General features: G+C 41.2%; 1 long non-coding RNA gene across 1 annotated transcript; it reads right to left on the minus strand.

The window, feature by feature from the left end:
- Positions 1–1,037: 1,037 nt before the first annotated feature.
- On the minus strand, positions 1,038–11,480 carry LOC116960812. The gene is made up of 5 exons (XR_004406600.2): positions 11,199–11,480; positions 3,532–3,647; positions 2,166–2,347; positions 1,890–2,028; positions 1,038–1,204 (listed from the first exon to the last, which is right to left on the minus strand). It is a non-coding gene; the product is annotated as an uncharacterized LOC116960812 (long non-coding RNA).
- Positions 11,481–19,950: the final 8,470 nt, after the last annotated feature.

The raw sequence follows: 19,950 nt of genomic DNA on the forward strand, positions 1-19,950 counted from the left end.
TAATAGGGGTTCTTTAAATAACAGCCTTGTAAAGGTGCAAGTTGCATCTGTCCCCATGCTGGGCCAGCTAGAGTCCAACGAAAACAGCCAATGAAACAGTCCAACGAAAACAGCCAAACAGTCCTGTGTCTGGGCTAGTTTGCCTTGCCATTAAACTTTCTTCACCTGGTAAAGTGGCAGTGACAATTCCATGTGCTACCTGAAAAAGTCCATAGCACCTCTGGCCAGGGATTAAGCCTTAAATAGCCCTTGTTCTGGAAAACAAAGGCACGTTACAGAACAGTTTATGTGTAGTGTAAGTGGAGCTTAGAGACAGAACAGTCATGCCTCCTGTTATTCTCAGCTTTGGTGTGGGTGGATTCACACCCCATTGACTACTTGTATGAGACTTTAAAACCCTGTCAATGGCAGAGATGTTTTCTAAAACCTTCCTGCCTTTGTTAGCACCAGCTCAGATTCACGGAATCCTGCAAGCTGGAGGTGATCAGCCACCAGCAACGGATTTAACGCCATGGCAATTACAACTCATAGATTAGATTGGGGCCTGATGACATGGTGTTAAGAATGCCTGTGGCAACCCGCAACCTGTCTCTCTTAAGGCTGCTTACAAGCCAGAAGAGATTTCGCCTGTTCCATAATATTATGTGCTTTTACATTTTACAGAATGATTAGCCACAGAACCTTTAAGAAAAGGAAAGGATTGTTGAAGACTCCTACTGCAAGTAATAGCTATCCAAGGGAGAAGAAAATTATATCCAATGCCTCTGAAAATCCCATTGGAGCAGACTGCAGAACTATTTCTCCAGGCACGATAGTTTAAGAAAGAAATAAATGAAAAAGTAGTGTAGAAATAGAAATAAATTCTACATTTGGTGTCTGAGTGCACATATGCAGAACGGGCATTGCACATCTCAGGTACCAGGCCTGCAGACATAGTACAGCAGTGAGGGGAACGGGAGAGACAGGAAGGATAATTTCCTTCTGAAGTAAAGGTTTTTTTGATCTCTCGTCGTGGGCAATTCAGGGAGGAATGGTTTTGCTCTTACCTTCTTAAAGATGTTTTACTGTGCAGAGTGCAGGAAGAGCACATGAGAAATCAAACTGACCCCAGAGCTGTGCAGTTCCTGCCCACGCACCGTGTGTTCAGCGAACATGTGTACGTATCTCTGGGGCATATGTAGTTCTTTGGCAGCTCATACAGGACCTGCAGTGAAAAAGTCTGTCTTAAAAAAGCACAAAAAGACGCAAGTATTTCTGTAATAAGAACATACGCTCCTCCTCTGCCGCTCATCCTTGGCTACATGAGGATTTTTCCAGCAGATGGCAACAGCAGACCAGTTTGTAGTGGGAGACCAGCGTCTGCAGGCTGCAAAAAAGCTCTCTGTGCTACACTGTACCCAGCACACCTTCCTCAGATCTGCCTCTTCCCCTCCCTGTGCCAGCTTAGTACCTTAGTACATGCCTGCTAAGTACCCCAGGGCTCAGTTAATAACAGGAGCAGAAGAAATCAGCACTGTGGATAACTTCAATACCAATTCTGGAGCTCTCAGTTTTTGACCCAGTTGTGTTTATGGACCTTAAAATGTACCCTCTGCATTTTAAACAGACTAACTAGATGTCTCTCCCTGATTAAGCATAATTCATCTCCTATATATCATTTTGCAAAATAATAGTGCAAGGGGCAATTAGGTTGGGAACAGAATCAAACATGAATCACAAAAAATACAGAGTGTCCGACTGGTGTTTTATCAAAAGGTGTCTCTTCCTTGAAATTTACAGAAGCTGGATTCATGGACCAAACTTTTAACCACATTCTTGTCGTTGTTTTTGAGCCATCTTAAACAGCTGCTCTTAGGAAGTGCTTGTTATTGCCTCAGAAAGGTGATTACCTTGCTTGAAATTGTAGATTCAGCTCTTGGCCTCTAGAGGAAAGAGTTTTGCTGTGGACCCCAGGTGCTGCAGATGCTGATATCCGTGGAAGGATCAGGGATACTCCGCGGCTGAGCTCCACCTCGGTCTGCCCAGGCCCTGGGGAAGACGTGGGAGTCAAATTTAGTAATCATCACCCCTGCACCATTGTTTTTCCCTCAAAATTATGAGAGAACTATTGTTTTTAATAAATAGCAATGTTGTTTTGTCGTTTGCAAAGTATAATATGAACGAACCTTGAAGACATACAACACAAGATAAATTTACAGCTGAAGGCTCCAGTCTTTCTCCAAAACTCAATGTGTAGCTCTTTCCTTAAGCTGAGGTACAGGCCATATTCAGGCAGTGAAGATGACCATTCAGGTGTAATACGAAACTTGAGGATCACTGGAGAGGCTGTAAATGTCAACTGATATTCCTTGGAGATAAAAAAGCGAAAAGAATTCATTCATAATTAATCCTCTGCAGCAATTATACAAGGGATGGGCAGTAGAGAAATGCCTGAGAGCCAAAGCCATGCTTCAGTGGGATATAAGCTAGCAGTTTTGCAGTGTGGCTGTACACAGCATAGATTCCACTGAAATCAGGGAATGGTGGCCATCCCAGAGCAGGCATCACATCAGCTGTGGCTCAGGAGACCTGGCTGTAAGAAAATTCGAGCCCCTCCAGGTTATTGTCCCCAGACCTATATCAGTTCTCAGGAAAAGGGTGACATCAGTTGTCCTTATTAACGTGTTTGCTAGATGGAAGAGCTGCTGTAACGCTCCGTCCTCTTCACTTGACTGATGTTCTCAGTTGTGTTGCAGATGAACGCCACAGCTCAGCTGTGTTTCACCTCCTTGTGTATTTTCCGTGCAGAGGACTGCAGTGCTATTTTAACTCTTTGCTGCTTTCATACTTCAAAAACACATCATCAAGAAAAAACTATGTTGAAGAGCAAACTGCCTTCTAACTGTCTTAGTATCTTTTATCACTCATGGTAACTCATAACACACTCACTTGCTGCACGTGTTAACTTTACGTTAACGCCATTTACAAACGATGGGAATAAATCCAAATCCAGTGGAGAAAGTTTCCCTCTGCTCACATTTCCATACAGGGGCAGAATTATCACCTTGGAAAGAACTTTCCTCTACCATCGGTAGATGCAAAAGAAAAATCTAACATACAAATGCTTGCCACACCACAGTACACAAAGCTACTGCTTTTAATTAGTTAGGCTGAGGTCTTTTCAGTTGTTCTCTTTCTAATGAGGACTGTGAGGTGTCTCTGAACTAGCTACAGACTTGAAAGATGTAGTAAACAAGGATTATTTATACTATTTCTGGTAAAAGCTTGTCCTGACAAATGCCTTCTTCCTCCTGAGGTTTAGACCACAGTTTGATCTTTTTTTTTTTTTTTCTTTAACCTCTGAAGCATTTCATAACATGATGGGCAAAGGCCCAGCAGTAATTAGCCTGATTGAGCGTTGGAAGTGTGGACAGAAGAAATGGTTGGAAATCATTGCTATTCTCAGAGCTGACACTGCCGGGCCCTTAGGTCTCAATCATTACAGCCCACATTTTTGAGAGGCCCTGTCCAGCAGTCTTGATGCATACCGACCTTGGGTCCTGCTGGAGCTTGGACACTTTTTGCCAAGATATCCACGCAAGCTGTGCTGCCTGCCACGACCCCCGGGAAGAAATCAGCTCCTCCCTACTGCTGCTTCAGCGTCATGCCTGCAGAAGGAGGGAGGGAAGGAGAGGAGAACAGGTTAGCACAGTGGCAGTGTACAAACTGCCAGGTGTCACTCACGTGTACTGAAGAGGAAATCTTATTTTCCAAAAGTTTCCATTGTGACATACAAAACACTGAATACTTCCAAATCTGGGAGTGATAGCCTGGCATGGTGCCCTGGGTCATGTCTTACATAAAGAGTTATTTGTCTCCTGTACAGTGCTCTTTATCCTACTTTTACAATTAATCACCAAAGCTGCCTTAAATCATAACAGCCAGACCTCTGTATGACTGTGATTGCTCTTGATTAGCTCAGGGACCCCTTCCTATTCCTCAGGTTTCAGAAGCTACCGAAACATTTGTGTTTTCCTGATGGCTACCCACTTGCAGCCCTCTTTACGCTAACTGGATTATCTGCCAGGTTTTCTAATGCATATGGCATGGTGGCCAGGGACCTCCAACAGGTATATTGTCTGTTTGAGAGACAATTATATGCCTGAGAAAAAAGCTGAGTGATACTGTAGCTCTGAAGGTGCAAGATCATCAGCCATGAAGGCCTTCTAATTATGATGAGCACACACTCAACAGCCTCTAGATAATTTATGTGACTGTTAAGCTGGAGAGGACCATTTCCATGTGTCAGGGCTGGTTCAGTCTCCATCCATGCTGTGAGAAGGTGCTCATCTGGTCCTGGGTTGATAGCACTGCCCTGCTCAACCGAGGCTTGCGTACATCCACCCGTCAGCACAGGCAGTCTTTGATGTCGCACCAGCCTGGAAGAGATTCGAGTGAGCCATTTGGACTGTGCTAGCATTGCCATCGAAGCATGCATTTGAATTTCAAATTTTGACAGAGCAGTTCTACCCAAATTTTCTGCTAACAGCTATACAGTCCAGCCTCTTTGCTGTTTCCCAAGGAGGAAGGCTGGAGATGTGCATCCATCCCATAGAGACCTGGGGGAGGAATGCTGAGGAAAGCCTCTGTGCTGACTTGAGGGGACCAAAGCATCTGATCCTCAGTTTAAGGGTGGCTCTGACCAGGAAACCAGTCAGAGCCAGCATTCAAGCTGAGGGAGGCAGCTCTGAATCCCTTTAGTTGCCTTGTTCCCCGAGGTTTATCATAAAGAAACCTAGTTATAATCATCCCTGCTCTGCCTAAAGCTTGATGGAGCAGGTTCAGATGGCCAGTTGCTGTGAGTTTTCACTGTTGCAGACAAGCAGTTTAACAGGAAACTTTGCAAGACAAAACATATATCCCAGAAGCCATTTTAAGCCATTCTGAACTTCAAAGAAATTCAGTTGCAAAAGTCAAAGGAAAACTAAAACGTACAGACTGATGTGCAACCACAAGGGAAGGAAAGGTGGACGCTAATATTGAAATACCTATAAACTTCAACTGTTTTTCAGCAATGTTATATCTCTAATGGGAGAAGGAAATAAGGAAGCATACAGCCTCTTAGTCCAAATGAAAGCTATATTGAGTAATTAAACTTGCATTTATCAACACAGATAGCCAGCACAAAAAGATCAGTGTGTGGGGGTTTTTTTCATCACCTATCCAATAAAGGCCTTTTGGCTGACATTTTTGTGACAAACACCTCATTGGAAACTCAACTTCACTAAAATAATAAAAAAAAATAAATCTCTGCTTAAAGCACCACATCCTCTTTACTGCAGCCAGTGTTTTACTGCTATATATTGGGGCATACTGGGCAGCTTATTTTCATTCAGAAAAATCAAATAAGCTTTACCAGTACAAGAACTCTCTCCAGCAGCAGAACTGCAGCTGCTGTAATGCTAGCACTAGTGTAATTAGAGAGGTCAAGAATCAGGTAACACCACCAACATCACTTTTTTTTTTTTTTTTTTTTTAGTGTTAGATAAAGCAAAGTTAAAAGTTGGACATTGGGGTTAAAAGTTAAAAGTGAAAAAAGTTAAAGCTGCTGAGGTTAATGCACTGGGGTTTCTGTATGGTTTTTATTTGTGCTGTGCTCTTGCGCCCTGTGCCAGGTACTGCATGAACATAGCAAACCATGATTTTTGCCTGGAATTCATGAATATTCAGTTGTGGGCAGCTTTAAACACCAAACTGAGTTGGGACATAGTACATGGCAGTATAATTTGTTGGAATAAACTGGCCTACTGGAGAACAATATTTTGAAAGATTTTAAATGTTTGGGGAAAGAACTGGCAAAGCTTGCAATCCATTTCACTCTTCCCATCATGAAGTAACCTATCATCAAACACTGGCTTCTAAAACAAAATCTGGCAGATTATAAATTTACCACATTATGTCTCCCAATCTGCTTTCTTAGCCTTTCTGTTCCTCAAATGTTGAGGCTGCATCGCATTTTCCCTACTATTCTGAGAGAAGAGAACGCTTTGCCAATACGCTCCTTATTTTTGGTTATTTTTAAATCCCTGCAAAAGCTCACACTTTCTTCTGTAGCCAATGCCTATTGTTTATGGAAGCAGTTCCAATTTACTTTCTATAAGAAAAAAATAAAAATAATAAAAAAAAAAATAATCTACTGCCTCGAAAGCACTGCAAGTATTTTCATTGTTCTCCTGCATTGTTTTGCTTACAAAAAGGAATTCTTTGGAACCGCAGAGGCATTGAGTCTCGTTCGCTCACTCTTTTTCACACCCCCCCCTCCCCACTCTGAAATAGTGGCTTTCAGGCAGTGACCTTTCTTTCTCGGAGGCCAGCTTGTTATTTTGGGTTGGATTTCCCTGCCGATTGTTCTGCGTTTCCTCCCGTGCTGCCCCGCGGTGAGGCCGCTGCCGCCGTTCCCGGCGGGGTGACCACCCTGAGCTCGCAACCCAACCGAGCACAAAGCCCGGGCACTCTCAGCTTGCTGCATGTCACCATGGGAAGAGTCAGACTGCTGGCAGCCTTCCCTGTCTTCACATGGATGGACAAAGAGCCATCGGTTGCTCATAATAGCCACAAATTATAAAAATCCAGCAAAGGCAGTCATTAGCCACCACGTACGCATAGAACGTAACCATCATTCCGATGCTAAGAAGAGCAAGAGCAGCTCTAGAAAGCTCTAGAAAGCTGCTCTCAAAGAGCTTCGTCCATGACTGTCATAGTAAGTCCCACATAAAAACCCAATCTTAACTTGTGTGCCTAAACAGCTGACGCACTTCTCTGCATATTACCCAATGGGCATGTCATCAGGTGTATGATCTCTTTCTCTTCACAAGGTTTTTCCTTAATATTACAAACCTTTTGGAATGACTTGCTGAATCCATCCCTTTTTGTACAGTACCTCTGCAGGACCTGAACTAGTTTGTGTCACTATATAACAGTGAAAGAAAGAGCATGAGACACATAAGCCTCAGTGTGAGCCTTGGAATTAGTAAAATTTTCTAATATAATCTTTAAACAAATATCTTGGCTTCTCTAAACAGACAGGAGCAAAGCCCAGACACGTAATTTTTCTGTGTTGTTGTAAAATACAGATTTACTGTGCTGAAGGAGATCATCTTGAATTCTATACGCTGCCACTGAGCCTGGCAACAAATTCTGTCAAAAAATAAACTGATACATCTCAAATACACTTAGCAGCAAAACATGTACATCTTGATTCCTTGAGGACTGCTGCAGGTCTAGGAATCTGGAGCTCTGAGGAAACAGGCTTTATTTTGGAAGCAACATGTTCTGGTGTATTCATAAGAAAATATTCTCAGGAGTTCCTGTTCACTAGAAGTTTGAAAGCTACTCATTTCGGTCTGATTCAAGATGCAGCCCGACTGTGAAGAGACAAGGTTTCTTGGCTTCTTGTGAACTTGAAACCCTGTTTTTCAGCCAAAGCCCTGCTCTCAGCTTGCGTGTACAAGGCGCAGAAATAACTAGTGGAGTCTTCTAAAGACTCATTTCATTTTGAAGTTGTTTATATTTCAGAGTTCAAACTGGGACAAAGTGCATTCTTTCACCCAAGATATTTGTAAAATTTTTCACTTCTGTTTCTTTCCCAATAATAGTTTCCATCTGCCACTGACTGCAAAAAAAAAAAAAAAATATCCAAATTTTGAAAAATGCTTACCTATTTTTACATCCATTTTGTAGCTTTGCAAGCTCTAGAAAACTGACAGAAGTGGTAGAAGAGAAACAAAGATAATTCTAATATAACCTTTTAATTGTCTTGTACTTACTTCATGGGGAGGTGTAGTAGGATGCTGAGAACCTATGCTAGTCAAACTCTCAATGCACTCCACTAACAGTATAGGTAAAGCTTTAAATAATTACAAAGTGAAAAAAAAAAAAAGATAAAATTAAAACACCCGCCCCCCCCGAATCCTCCAACCTTGGCAAACATCTACTGTGTTCAGAAACAGAGTGTGAGACAGAAGGAAGGTGACGAAAAGGATTAAAAACAACATCTGAAATTTCAAAATGTTTTCTAAAAATTGAAACAAGATAAAAATTTAAATTTAAGGGAAATATTTTGCAGCACTAAATGCTTTTTATACAAAAGTCTATGGTTTGCAAGATAAATGTTTAAGACACAAATGTTGGCCATCTGTAACCGCAGCAGGGAGCTAGGCAGCAAGATGGAAAAGGTGTCGTGGCAAATTGCCTTTCCTCCATCTCGAGTGCCACATTCAGATGAGCTGGCCCATGTCCCAGAAGCACCAATGCCATATTTGTGTTGTGAAAAATGCAAGGTGCTCAGCCTGTGAAAAGAAGTGTCTTCCCAGTAGCACAGCCATACCATTTCTTGTGTCCACACTAGCTGTTCCAGAACTACTTCAATAATATACTTGTCATTGCATCCGGAGTGAAAAATTTCCTTATCTCTATTTCTGCTTATAGACAAATCACTTTTTGCTCCCTGCAAGTAATTTGGGCTACAAATACAGGAATATGCTACCTAGAAGTAAAAACGAAAATAAATATTTATAAGTGGTTCTCATGCAATTGTATGTGTGCTATTTGTGTGTGTTTGTGTGTGTCTGAGCACAGACAAGTATAAATGCACACACATCTCTATACAATGGTTGTGCATGTTCAGTGGTTCTGTTTCAGCACACCTATATACTCTGATGTTCATTGTATGAAAAAACGTGTGGTTCTTATTTTAAAACTCTATGAAATCTCTGAAAACATAAAAGCACCTTTGCCTCACTTCAGAGACTGACAGAAGACATCTCCCCTGAACTCACTTTATCTAGAAGTGTGTATACTCAGAATGTATGTAACACTGTTCATGTGAGACACTGTTATCCAGAAGTACTCCAAAGTTTATTCTGAGCTATCTGATAAGTATTAACTTCCTTCTTCAACCCCTCTTTTAACCAATTCTTAACACATCTTCTCACCCTCTCATCGATCCCTCTCCCTGGCAAACTTCTTATTCATCTCACTAATGAGAGGCAGATTGATTTCTATCGTTTCACCTTCAGCTGACTTATTGATGCAGGGACTGTCTAGAGGGAGGACAATTACCATTTGGTGGCAGTGGCAGAGAAACTAAATTGAGAGGACAGAGACGTACGCTTCAGTACTTCATGCTCAGCTGCAATCTGAGTTGCAAGGAAGTTGGGGCTGTGCTGATTTACACAAGTTGAATATCTTTCACCTTAATTATGAGGATTTTTTGACTACTAACGCTGAACTATAAACTGGTCATAGCTTCATGCAACAGTAAGTTTGGTCTTTGTTTTAAAATGAATGACTGTTTTTTTTTCAAAATAGGAGATTATCTGCTAAATGATTACATACCTATATACATGACAAAAGATTAGCACCTTCCATACATACTTTCCCGTCAGTGTTATTCTTATATGCCCAGTCACCTCCGCTGGCCCACTCTGAGATGTGAGCCGTGAGAAACGCAGCTGTTGAGTTATAGGAAAAGTTAAGAAAGTGATTTAGAGGGCACATCTTTCCAGCAGTTCAAAGACTGTTCAAACAAGTTTAATACTGTTTCTTCTTTCTCTCTTTTTTTTTTTTTTTTTTTTTTTTTTTTTTAATTCAATCTTAGGTGCCTTTTTTCTCTTTTTCCAGGAGTACATGTTAAAGGAAGGTCAACCAATCATCAGGCTGTCTCTCATTTTCTATTAGCCCAGGCCTACTTGAAGAGATGATATATTTGACAGATTTTAGTTTGGCTCTATCACTCTGCATTTCCCCCCCTTTTTTTTTTTTTCACTCTGCACTTATGATTTGTGATGGGTAAATCTCAAAATATTAGGAGTTCGGCTTGGATAAGCAACTGTATGTTTGAAGTTTACTTTTTGATTTTAAGTGATCACGGTCACTGCAACAAGTATATGTATTATAGGCCTTGAATTCATGGGATTTGGACGACCAAAGACTTTGGCATGCTTCAGGAAGAGTAATGGTTAGTAACTGCATTTCGCAGGAGCAACCAGTCTAGTTACAGTGCCCAAAAGTTAAACATGCCAAGAGGATTAATTGAATTTCAGTGGTGTCAGGAGAAATGAGAGCTGAAGGCATCAGTGGATTGTTCAGCTTTGGAGCAGGTCTCAGATGCTTTATCCCATGTAAAGCTTAAAGGCTTTACCCTGTGGATGCTCTGGCCAGACATGGGGTGGGAGGTAGAACTGAAGACTGTGAATGCTCTATAGATGGTGTCCTTACAGAAATTAAAATGTCTATACAGCCTGAATGGACCAGTAATTGGAAGGCATGTATATTGTCCTCTGGGCTGCAGAGTGCACTCTTAGCTCACCCTCCCTTCAAGACAGTATTATTCTTAGTGTGGAAACGTTAACTGTGATTCTTCACTGACATTTGGCACCACTTTAAAATCAACTTTCCATAGAGATAGATCAAGTCCAGAATTGGCCTTGACTGTATTTTCTCACTGAGAAAGCAGACAGGAGATGAAAATCAACATTTAATCCTGTTGCATGCTTTACCAAAGCAAAATACAATGCCTATCTGGAATGTAGCATCTCTCTTTTTATTTACCTATGGTATGCCTGCGTATAACTGTGACAAGTATGTTCTTGCTCTGTTTCCAACTACAATAGCATCACAGAAAATAGTTCTAATGAACAAAACAAATATAACTACTTTTCTTGTAAAGTTTTACATTAGCTAAAAAGATTACTATGGGCAACAGAAAGGCTCGATTAAAACTAGGGTGGTTTTGATGAAATTTTGCTTTGTCAGAAAAATTCTCATCAGGAGGCTAATGAGGGTCTCTGTCTTATAAGCAGGAGTCAAGCAGTTTACAAGTGTTTGAGATTTATGTGTGCACACCTGCACAAGTTCAGGACGTAAGCATTTTGGGGCAGGAGTAGGGTAGATGTTACTGAAACTGTCCGTGGACATCTAAAGTGACAACAGAGATACTGCAGTTCTTTCATGAGAAGGAGATCATTTCTCTAGTGCAAGTAAAATGAGCGCTGAGCTCTTTGGAAGATCTGGCCTATAAAAGTGGTACAAAAAAAAAAAAAATTGTTTCCTCAGATGGGTGGTATGAGGCTTGGGGAATGAATGTTTGTGGAGCACTCGGACCCTGGTATGAAAAGGTGCTGTAAAAGTTCAAAGTATTATTGTTATGGCATACTTACTCAGCAAGGCAGGGAAATATCAAAGGCTTTCTTCTCCCATCTGGCTCGGTCTTATCTCGAGGAACTGTTGGTGGGTGGTGATTGCTCTCAGGGACTGGTGATGACAGAGGAGTGAAGGCACTAACCTCACTTGCAGAGCTGCTCTGGGCACCCTCCTGGATCAGCCACGGCCTCAGTTCCTCCTCGGCACTTCTCGGTGCGCACACACCCTGTTCCCAGAGAAAAGCCTGGAATGAAAACAGAGAGCTCTGACACCTGGCTAATGGAGGCACTCAGGCAAGGGCTTTCACTTGTGACTGGTACATTGGGAAATAATTGATACAAATTGCCTCAGACACTCACGGCTGCTGGTTCGCCTTCCCACAGACTATTTTTAGGCCCAATTAGGCAGATAAAATGACACCGGAATTAATTTGTACGCTCTAATGTTTGGGCTTGCCTTTTTTTTTTTTTTTTTTTTTTTAAATGCTTCTATCTATATATATGGTAAATGTCTGAATTACAGAAAAACAGATAAAGGGATTCCTCCCTCCCTCCCCCCCAGTAACAGATATTCAAGCACCGAAAGACACGCTCACTGCAAAACCACTTAGGGTTAATTGCAGGGGAGTTTGCTCTCACCACCTTAAACCCAAAGCAAATAACAGAATATGAAATAACACATATTCCTGGCACCAGGCTGCATGAAGGCTCCCCCAGGTCTGCTCCAATGCAAAGGCTAGCAACCCACCCATCAGAAAAAGAAAAAATGCAATTAATTAATTCATTATATAAATATTTTGGGTGGGGAGATATGAATCAGCTTATCTGTATTATTATCATCATTATTATTAGCTGCTGCTTTGCTAAGACTGAGTTTTTCAAAGCCTTCTTTCACATTAAGAAGTCCAAATCCCCGTGATAAATCCCACCCTAAATTTGATGTTGATTGCTTTTGCAAGCTACTGCAGAACAAAAGCAAGGGAGAGGAGTACAACTGGTGAGATAGCATTATTCACAGCTGTTATTACTAAAATTTATGGACAAGACATTCCCATGCTATTTGAATGTAATTCATACATTCGGACAAAATGGAGATCCATAAATGCTCTCCAGCAAAGCCCCTGCCTGCGTAACGCTTTCTAAGAGAAGGAGCTATTGTAACTGCAGTGAAAAATGCAAAACCTGACTGCTGGCCTCCGTGGTTATTGCACTGCCACAAACTCCTCCAAAATTGTAAAGCTCCCCACTCCTCTGGAACAGGCAAGTCATGAACTGCACCTTCTGCAGCCAGGCTTGCAGGCTCAGAGGCTGGCGATCAGAAGGGTGAAACGTTGGCTGTGTCAAAGGCAACAGGAGTCTTGCCACTGACTTCAGTAGGGGCAGCATTTTGCCTTTGTAGTATAAGCCGATGAAAAGCTCTGCCTCATAATCACATTCCTGTGGCTTGACATGTAAGCGCATGTTGGCTGTGCGGTGGTGACTGCTCATGTGCATATTTCTCAGCCTGCAGGACATGTCAGCAATGCCACTTGCTCTACCCCACAAGAGGAGAAAGGTAAAGAAGTTGGGTTTTTTTTTTGCATTTGCCAATGTGCGGGGTTTGTGGGATCAGCTACCTCGGTGTGTCTGATGCGCAATAGCTTGATTGTGACCGAACCCTCGGCAACCTGAATCTGAGACTTGATGGTAGACAGTGATGAAATGTCATGTGTTTATGAGACAGGGGACTGACCCTCCCGGGCTGGGCTGAAATGGGGTCTTGGGCCATTGACAGGGTGGGGGGAGCCCTAGGGAGACTGAGCAGGGACTGAGCAGTGTCCTCAGGGCACTGACACGAGCATCCTAACCTCAGGGGAACAAGCGCTTCATTTTCTGATGTAAAGACATCACTAGTTCATAGTATTTCAAGTGGAGGTAAGCCACAGGCAGCTCTTATTTTGGTATCTCATATGTCACAGGCCCAACATTTCACTGTAATACACATACACCTTAATTCACTGTAACTTCATATTAAATACAATAATTTGAGCCTGACTACATAAACAAAGCTTCAAAAAGTATCTGATACTGAGGAAAAAAGCCACCTCAAATAAGCCAGCATGAATGAAAATTTGTTCTACGTTAGTAGTACCTTTTGTGGTATCACACATACTAGTTCTCCCTTAATTTCTTTCCAAAGGAAACACATACAGAACATTTGGGTTTGAGAGTTTCTTCTCCCCTGTATCTCTTAAACATGTCTCAGCACTAGGATGGCTGGTGACAGAGGACTAATTAGGGTTTCCCAATAATTAACTACAAATCTGGGGCATAAAAAACCTAAAATATCACCAGATGCTCAATAGTAACTGCGTCGAGGTGCATTTATTTTAGACAATCCATGCTGTAACCTTACCTCAAAATGTTACTACTTACATGAAAAAAAGTGAGTACGTCCTGATCCATTGAAAAAGTCCTTTAAAGTCTAGTTTCTAAACCTAGAGTCTTCACAAGGTACTTTTCCTATTTCCTCTTCTAAAAGGGGTCACAGCTATTGTGAATGCCTGCCTCATCGCATACTTCCTTAGCTGACATCCAAGCACCATATTAACCTTGGTATCTCCGCCTGTGTTGAACTCTGCTTTGCAGTAGATCTTGCCATACCGTCTTTGTTCAATCCCAGCTGATGGTGCAGACATCCAGTCAGACGAAGATCTTCCCTCTGAAAACAAATAAATACCAAAAAACAAAACAAAACAACAAAAAAACCCACACAATATTTGTTAATACTAAGTTTTCAAAGACTTACAGGAAACACTGCAGTTGATCAGTCTTCAGCAAAGACTCTACCAAGATGATGAGCCATTAGGGAAATACAGAACTTCTAAAGTGGCAAAAACGATATTCTCACAGGCACAACATTGAAGCAGGTTTGCCTTCTGTTCTGTAACATAGATAACAGATTCTTCAAAAACCTCAGCTCTTAGCAGCTCTGTGGCAGGACATCACTGCAAGGTCATTCACTTGAACACAGCACCAAATGCTTGCGTCATACCTCTGAGAAAGGAGATGAGATTGAGCATAAGGATTGTGTAGTGCACCTAGCTTTGGGTTTATGGGGTCAGTCCAGATTCAGCACTAAAAGCTGCATCTCGCTGGGAAAATCACTTCTCCACAGTCTCTCAAGAAGCCTTTGTAAGAAGGGACAACGGAGAGGAGAAGAAAAAGGAAAAGCTGCTGTAAACATCTGAAATGTTCAAAAATAAAGTGGTTTATCTGTAATAGCATTGTGTTGACAGTATGTATTTATTTGTGCAAGCTTTCTTGACTTTTCTAACAGAAATTACTCCAAAGGAGCCAACACTTTGCTTCAGTCTCACTTTGTAATACCCATAAACATACCAGAGATGAAAGGTACCTGGTTGAATTTGGGTAAAAATAGATGGGATTTTGAAAAGCAGTAAGAAATGCCTGGGAAAAGTGACCTACATATGGTCTTAATCATGCCAATGGATAACCCCCACATTACCCTTTAAAAGGTCATCTGATAAACATCAACATTGGGTTTTTCTCACAAACCCAACACCTAAAATTGCTTCAGGCTACTGTAATACGACATGAGAAGTTAAATTAGAAGCATATATTTGGTAATAGCACCTCTGAGAGGGAGTCTTCAAAAGCCTGTGCCCCCATTAAAGGATTAGAAGACCAGCATACATATCAGCAACTACACTCCATCCAAAAAGAAACAGAACAGGAGACAGAAATCAACATTCTGTTCTGATTAGCTGCTTTTGATTGATGTAAATTTCTTAATTACTTTTTTTTTTTTTTTTTTTTCATTACACTGCTGCAACCATTGGGGAATACTATAAAGAATACTACTATGAAATAGCACTTTCAAGCTTTCCCCTATCTCTTGTGGGTCCAGTGGTGATCTTTCCAGAATACACGTTGGTGGGGCACAGAAAATAAAGCAGTCTCCAAGGAGCTGATAGTCTAGGGTTCAATTGTTTTCAGGAGTACTCACAATACAAGTTACAGACTTGGAGATAAAACCATTCGAGAGTAAGAATGGGGTTGTTAAATATTTCTGGAAATGTGATAATTCTGTATGAAACAATGGAAAAGATATTAAAAAAGAAGCAAGGGTAATTAGAGTCGGTACATTAAAAGCATTGCGTTTGTATTTAAGCATCTTCCCTTCCGGAAACAAATCCATCCGATTTACCCGAGTTGTAATATTTTGAAGTTATCTGCCCCAAAGGCAGGCAAGAAATAGGTCTGATTGTCCAAGAAATAAGGATGAAGGCAAAGGGCACATCCTAAGAAATGAAGACTGGTTGAGAAATTAGAGGACTGAAGGTGAAATAAGTTCTCTGTATCAAGGTCATTGATGAGGTTGGGATATTTTTAAACTGGGGAAGAAAACCCTAACCAAGTGTTTTTTGACTTTTGGTGGGTTTTTTTCTTGCACCTGATTCAAAGCAGGCCAAGTTCAGTGAATCTCTTTGCTCATCTAAATAGAGGTCTGAATTATGCTAGCACTTGCAGGTGTTAAGAAAGGCTAGATGAAAATGGAAATTTGCTCCCATTTAGGTAGCCTCTTGCAGCTAGTCAGAAAAGTCTCTGAATACAGGTTTTCATGTATTTTTCCTAAAAATTTCCTATTTATTTCATCCCCATTTCATCTTTTCAGCTCGCACTTCAGCAAACACTGTTTTCTCTACAACTCTTGCCCAAGAACAGAAGATCAGACTGTGCTCCTTCTCCTTCATATTTCATTCTGACCATGGAGGATTTGGGGGCATACAGTCTTAATTTTCAAGTCTGTTCAAGGTGAGCAGGACATGACAATAGTGGCCTTGCTCTTTCACAGACACAGTGTCTCTGAACTTGTAAATTATCTGTCTCCAAAGTCCTAAGTAATCCTCTTGGGTTCTCTGTCCTGGACTCACGAGAGGGGTAGAGTAGTTCAATTAAATTTTCTTCCCCAGCTCCCACTGAAGAGGAAACATTTCTGAATCCATTTCTCCCAGTGTCTCTGTATTTAACAGGTCCTGCCCCCACAGACTCCTATCTTAAGAGCATACAAGCAGAAGCAGGCTGCTGCAGCAGGAATCCAGAAGCTGGAGCTGTCAAACCAAGTCTTATTAGATACCAAAGGGGCTAATAAAAGAATGGGTGTTTGTTGTATTTCTGGCAGGGATGGTTGCTGAAAAGCCTAGAGAGAAGGATCCCGAGACACCTCAGCTCCTAAGTTCTGATGGATGTATTTCCAGTTGATCAATCTCTAGGTCTTTGTGGCTGAACTAACTTCCCACTTCAGGCTTTTGACAGCTGGACAAAGCAGGGTTTGAGCTGTGTCTTGCTTTAAGTAAGTGTGGAGAGACGTTTTCAGTCTGACCTTGCCAAATCAGTCCCTGGCTTGGGGCATTTGCTAAGATCCAGGAAAGATTTTCCCACTGAATCGCAAGTGGGAAAAACTAATTCTATCCACAGCGATTTGATGGAGTATTGAAGTGACAAGTGTTGTGGGAGATATGAATCTACCTTATGATCCGCAGAGCCTCTAGCTTCATAAAACAGAAGAATATACTTGTACATGTTGATTTGGTGGTGGTGGAGATAGTTAAAAGCCGATTATAAAGTATAATTTTCAGAGACAGAAGGAATATTTGTAACCACACTGTGGCTGTGTTCACAGTTAATCTTCTATATTAAAGAGATAAGATTTGGCAAGAGCAAACGTGGGGTTTGTTTGGCTTTCTGTTCTTAAGTTCACATATTTTGTTAAAGTACATCAGATAATGAGATGTAAAAAAAGCATACGTACAGATATAACAGGGAGCAGCAGAATAGCACAGGAACAATGAACAGAATATAAATGCATTATCACAGCTAAAGCAAATCTTCCACATTTAAACACTTTCATGTAGTTTCCCCCTCTACTCGTTTACTCTTGTTCTTAAAACAATTAAAAACCAATTCAAATCGTAACAAAACTGGCGTTCAGGATTTTACCCTGGATCTCCATGACACACAGCTATAGTTCCCCTCCCTCACTTGCTGCCCTGCTTTGTTTCTTCTGTCTAGTCAGAGTTTGCTGTGCTAAATAATTATAATGTCACTGGTCTTTATAATAGTGCTTTTGCAACCTAGGGCTGTTTTATTTCATATATTACTTTGAGTATTTTTAATGTCATCATCAGTGTTGTCCTGAGAAAATATTTTGCATGAATATGTTGTATGTTAATGGTAAATATGCTACCTGGTACTTCTCAGATACAATGCCAAGCTTTTTAACACATTGCAGAAAATTTCTGTTCTGCTTTTAAATATCGACTCTTCTGTAATTTCTCTCTTAATAATAATAATAATGGGATTCTCAGGCCTCTACCAAGTGTACCAACTCTTGCCAGAGTTGGAGGGATGCCACACAGAGAGCTGACTTCATCATTCTCATATCCTCATCTTCCTCTCCATTTTGGATGGCATTGCCCTGGGGGAGACGTCCAGGTAACAGTGGCTGATGGTGTGATCACTGTTGTTTTGGTCAATCCATTAAGGATTCTAAAAGGGACTTAACAAGTGGAAAAACATAAGGTAGGAAAATAAGGGCATAGGTATCATGTCAGCTGCTCACAGGCCTGAACCTTTGGCCTTTCTCCACCAGAGTAGAAAAGGTGTAGATGACGACAAAACATGATTAAAGGTTTTCTCCTGAACCCACTTTTTACCTAGCAATAGCTAACATTTGGGGCTAAAACAGGGCAAGTATCAGCCAGGACTATGCAGTGGGCAAGCAGCCATGCACCTTACCTTATCCTTGTACTGCTCTGTACCAGTATGGCTCCACACTTCTGTATTTACTGGTAATGTTCAATCAGGCATGATTGCAAAGATGAGCCTGGAATGAGTAAGAGAAAAATGAGTTGTCAAAAAATGCATTTAGGGAACTTGGCAAAGCATGTAAATAAGTTATGGCATTGATATCATGACAGACTGCTCAGCCAGGGGACTGGAAATGGAAAAAGAAAAGTCTATTGATGAAATAAATTAATTTTAAATCTAAAAGTGTTTTTATTAGATTAATAGCTCCTTACACTGAATCCAAGTTCGCTCCCCTAGACAAATCCTCAACTTGTACATACACTGAAATTTTTCCACCTGAGCCAGTCAAGCCTTTATGTTTTACACGGTGGGGAAGCTGTCGCCCCCTGATTTCAACCACCATACTCTGTGTCAAAGGCCAGGAATCCCAGATTATCTCACAGAAGTCAGTTCCCAAACTCCCTACTGGCATATTAAACAACAACATGTTAAAACAAAACAGTGCAAGAGAAAAGCAAAACTCACTCTTGTTGGTTGAGCACACCCTTAAATGCGTTTCTACCAGCTCCTGTGAGCAGCCTTTTCCAACGCAAGCCTTCTCTGGCTCCCAGAAAATTGGATATTTCATAGTGATGTGAGAAACCTGCTGCCACAAACAGCATTTATTTGCCAGATTTATACTAAGCTAGTAAGAAACAGCAGCTGTTACTGGGACTTCCCACTACAGTGGATAACCAAGAATAATACTTAGTAGCCAGAACTGTGGGCTCGAAAGATGCGGGTTTCACACTGAGGTCTGCTGTTGGCCTCCCGCACAACATTGGACAAGTCGTTTCATGCCTCCCCGTTACACTTTCTACAGCTATATAATGCAGATAATGATACTGAATTCCTTTGTAAAGTGCTTTGAGACCTATTGTGAGAAAAAGTCCATAAACGCCAAAAATATTTCATGAATAACTAACTGCAATGATGATAATACATGAAATGTGTCACAAAAAGCCATTTAAAAGTTCAGTGCATTTCAAGTTAACGAAACTTAGGTGAACTGGAAGCTCAGTTCTCATCATTTTCCCCTCTCATCTAATAAAGTTCCTAAAATGGCTTTTTTGAAGTGAGGACAACTGAAAATGGAATTACTAATTGCATCTTACTCGTTTCTAGCTGGAAAGATGAATCACAGGAGTCGGAGTTTTTTTCTGGCACTTGACTGACTTATTTTCTCTCTGTAGTCATAGAGGTTAATAGGAAGTATTAGTGGGAATAACTCAGCAATATCAGTTCTGTCTGAATCAAACAAAAAAAAAAAAATTAGTCCTTTGCTCTAAGCTTGATTCTTTTACTCATTCACTACTTTCAAATATGGAGCAGGTTGATCCTAAATCCACTGGGCTGTATTTAATTCTTACTGGAGCCATTTTCCCTACCTGTTGACTAAAGACTTGTGAGTGGGTCTGCATGGTGCATCGTTGGATGGAGTTGCTCAGACGTTAGGTGGGAGAGAAGGTGACTTGTGCAAGGGGATTCTCCACAGTCTTGACTTGTTCCAATAAACACGCAAACCTCAACTGTTCTCCATCACAGATTTATATGTAATTGGGCTATGTGGAGGGTGGCTTTCAGCATGCTTTTACATGTGGTTTGGCGATGTTGAGTCTGTTTCACAGCTTGCTTTTACATGTGGTTTGGCTGCATTGAGACTGATTTACTGTGAGTTTTTACATGGAGCTTGGCTATGCTAATACTAGGGTCTGAGTGTTTGGGATTTTACTACCCCTGTAGTAAGACAGTGCAGGTCATAATACTGAAGAACAATTTAGATAAAGTGAGAAGTCAAAAACAACCTGGCACTGTTCCCTGTAACACCATAATAAAATACTCAAGCGCTATTATGCCCCAGCTTCCTGTATCATGACCAAAGAGCTGCTGCCCTGACTCCTGATTTGAAGTCGTATGT

The sequence above is a fragment of the Tyto alba genome, unplaced genomic scaffold, assembly GCF_018691265.1.
Source record: "Tyto alba isolate M040663 unplaced genomic scaffold, T.alba_DEE_v4.0 Super-Scaffold_16, whole genome shotgun sequence".
Classification (NCBI taxonomy): domain Eukaryota; kingdom Metazoa; phylum Chordata; class Aves; order Strigiformes; family Tytonidae; genus Tyto; species Tyto alba.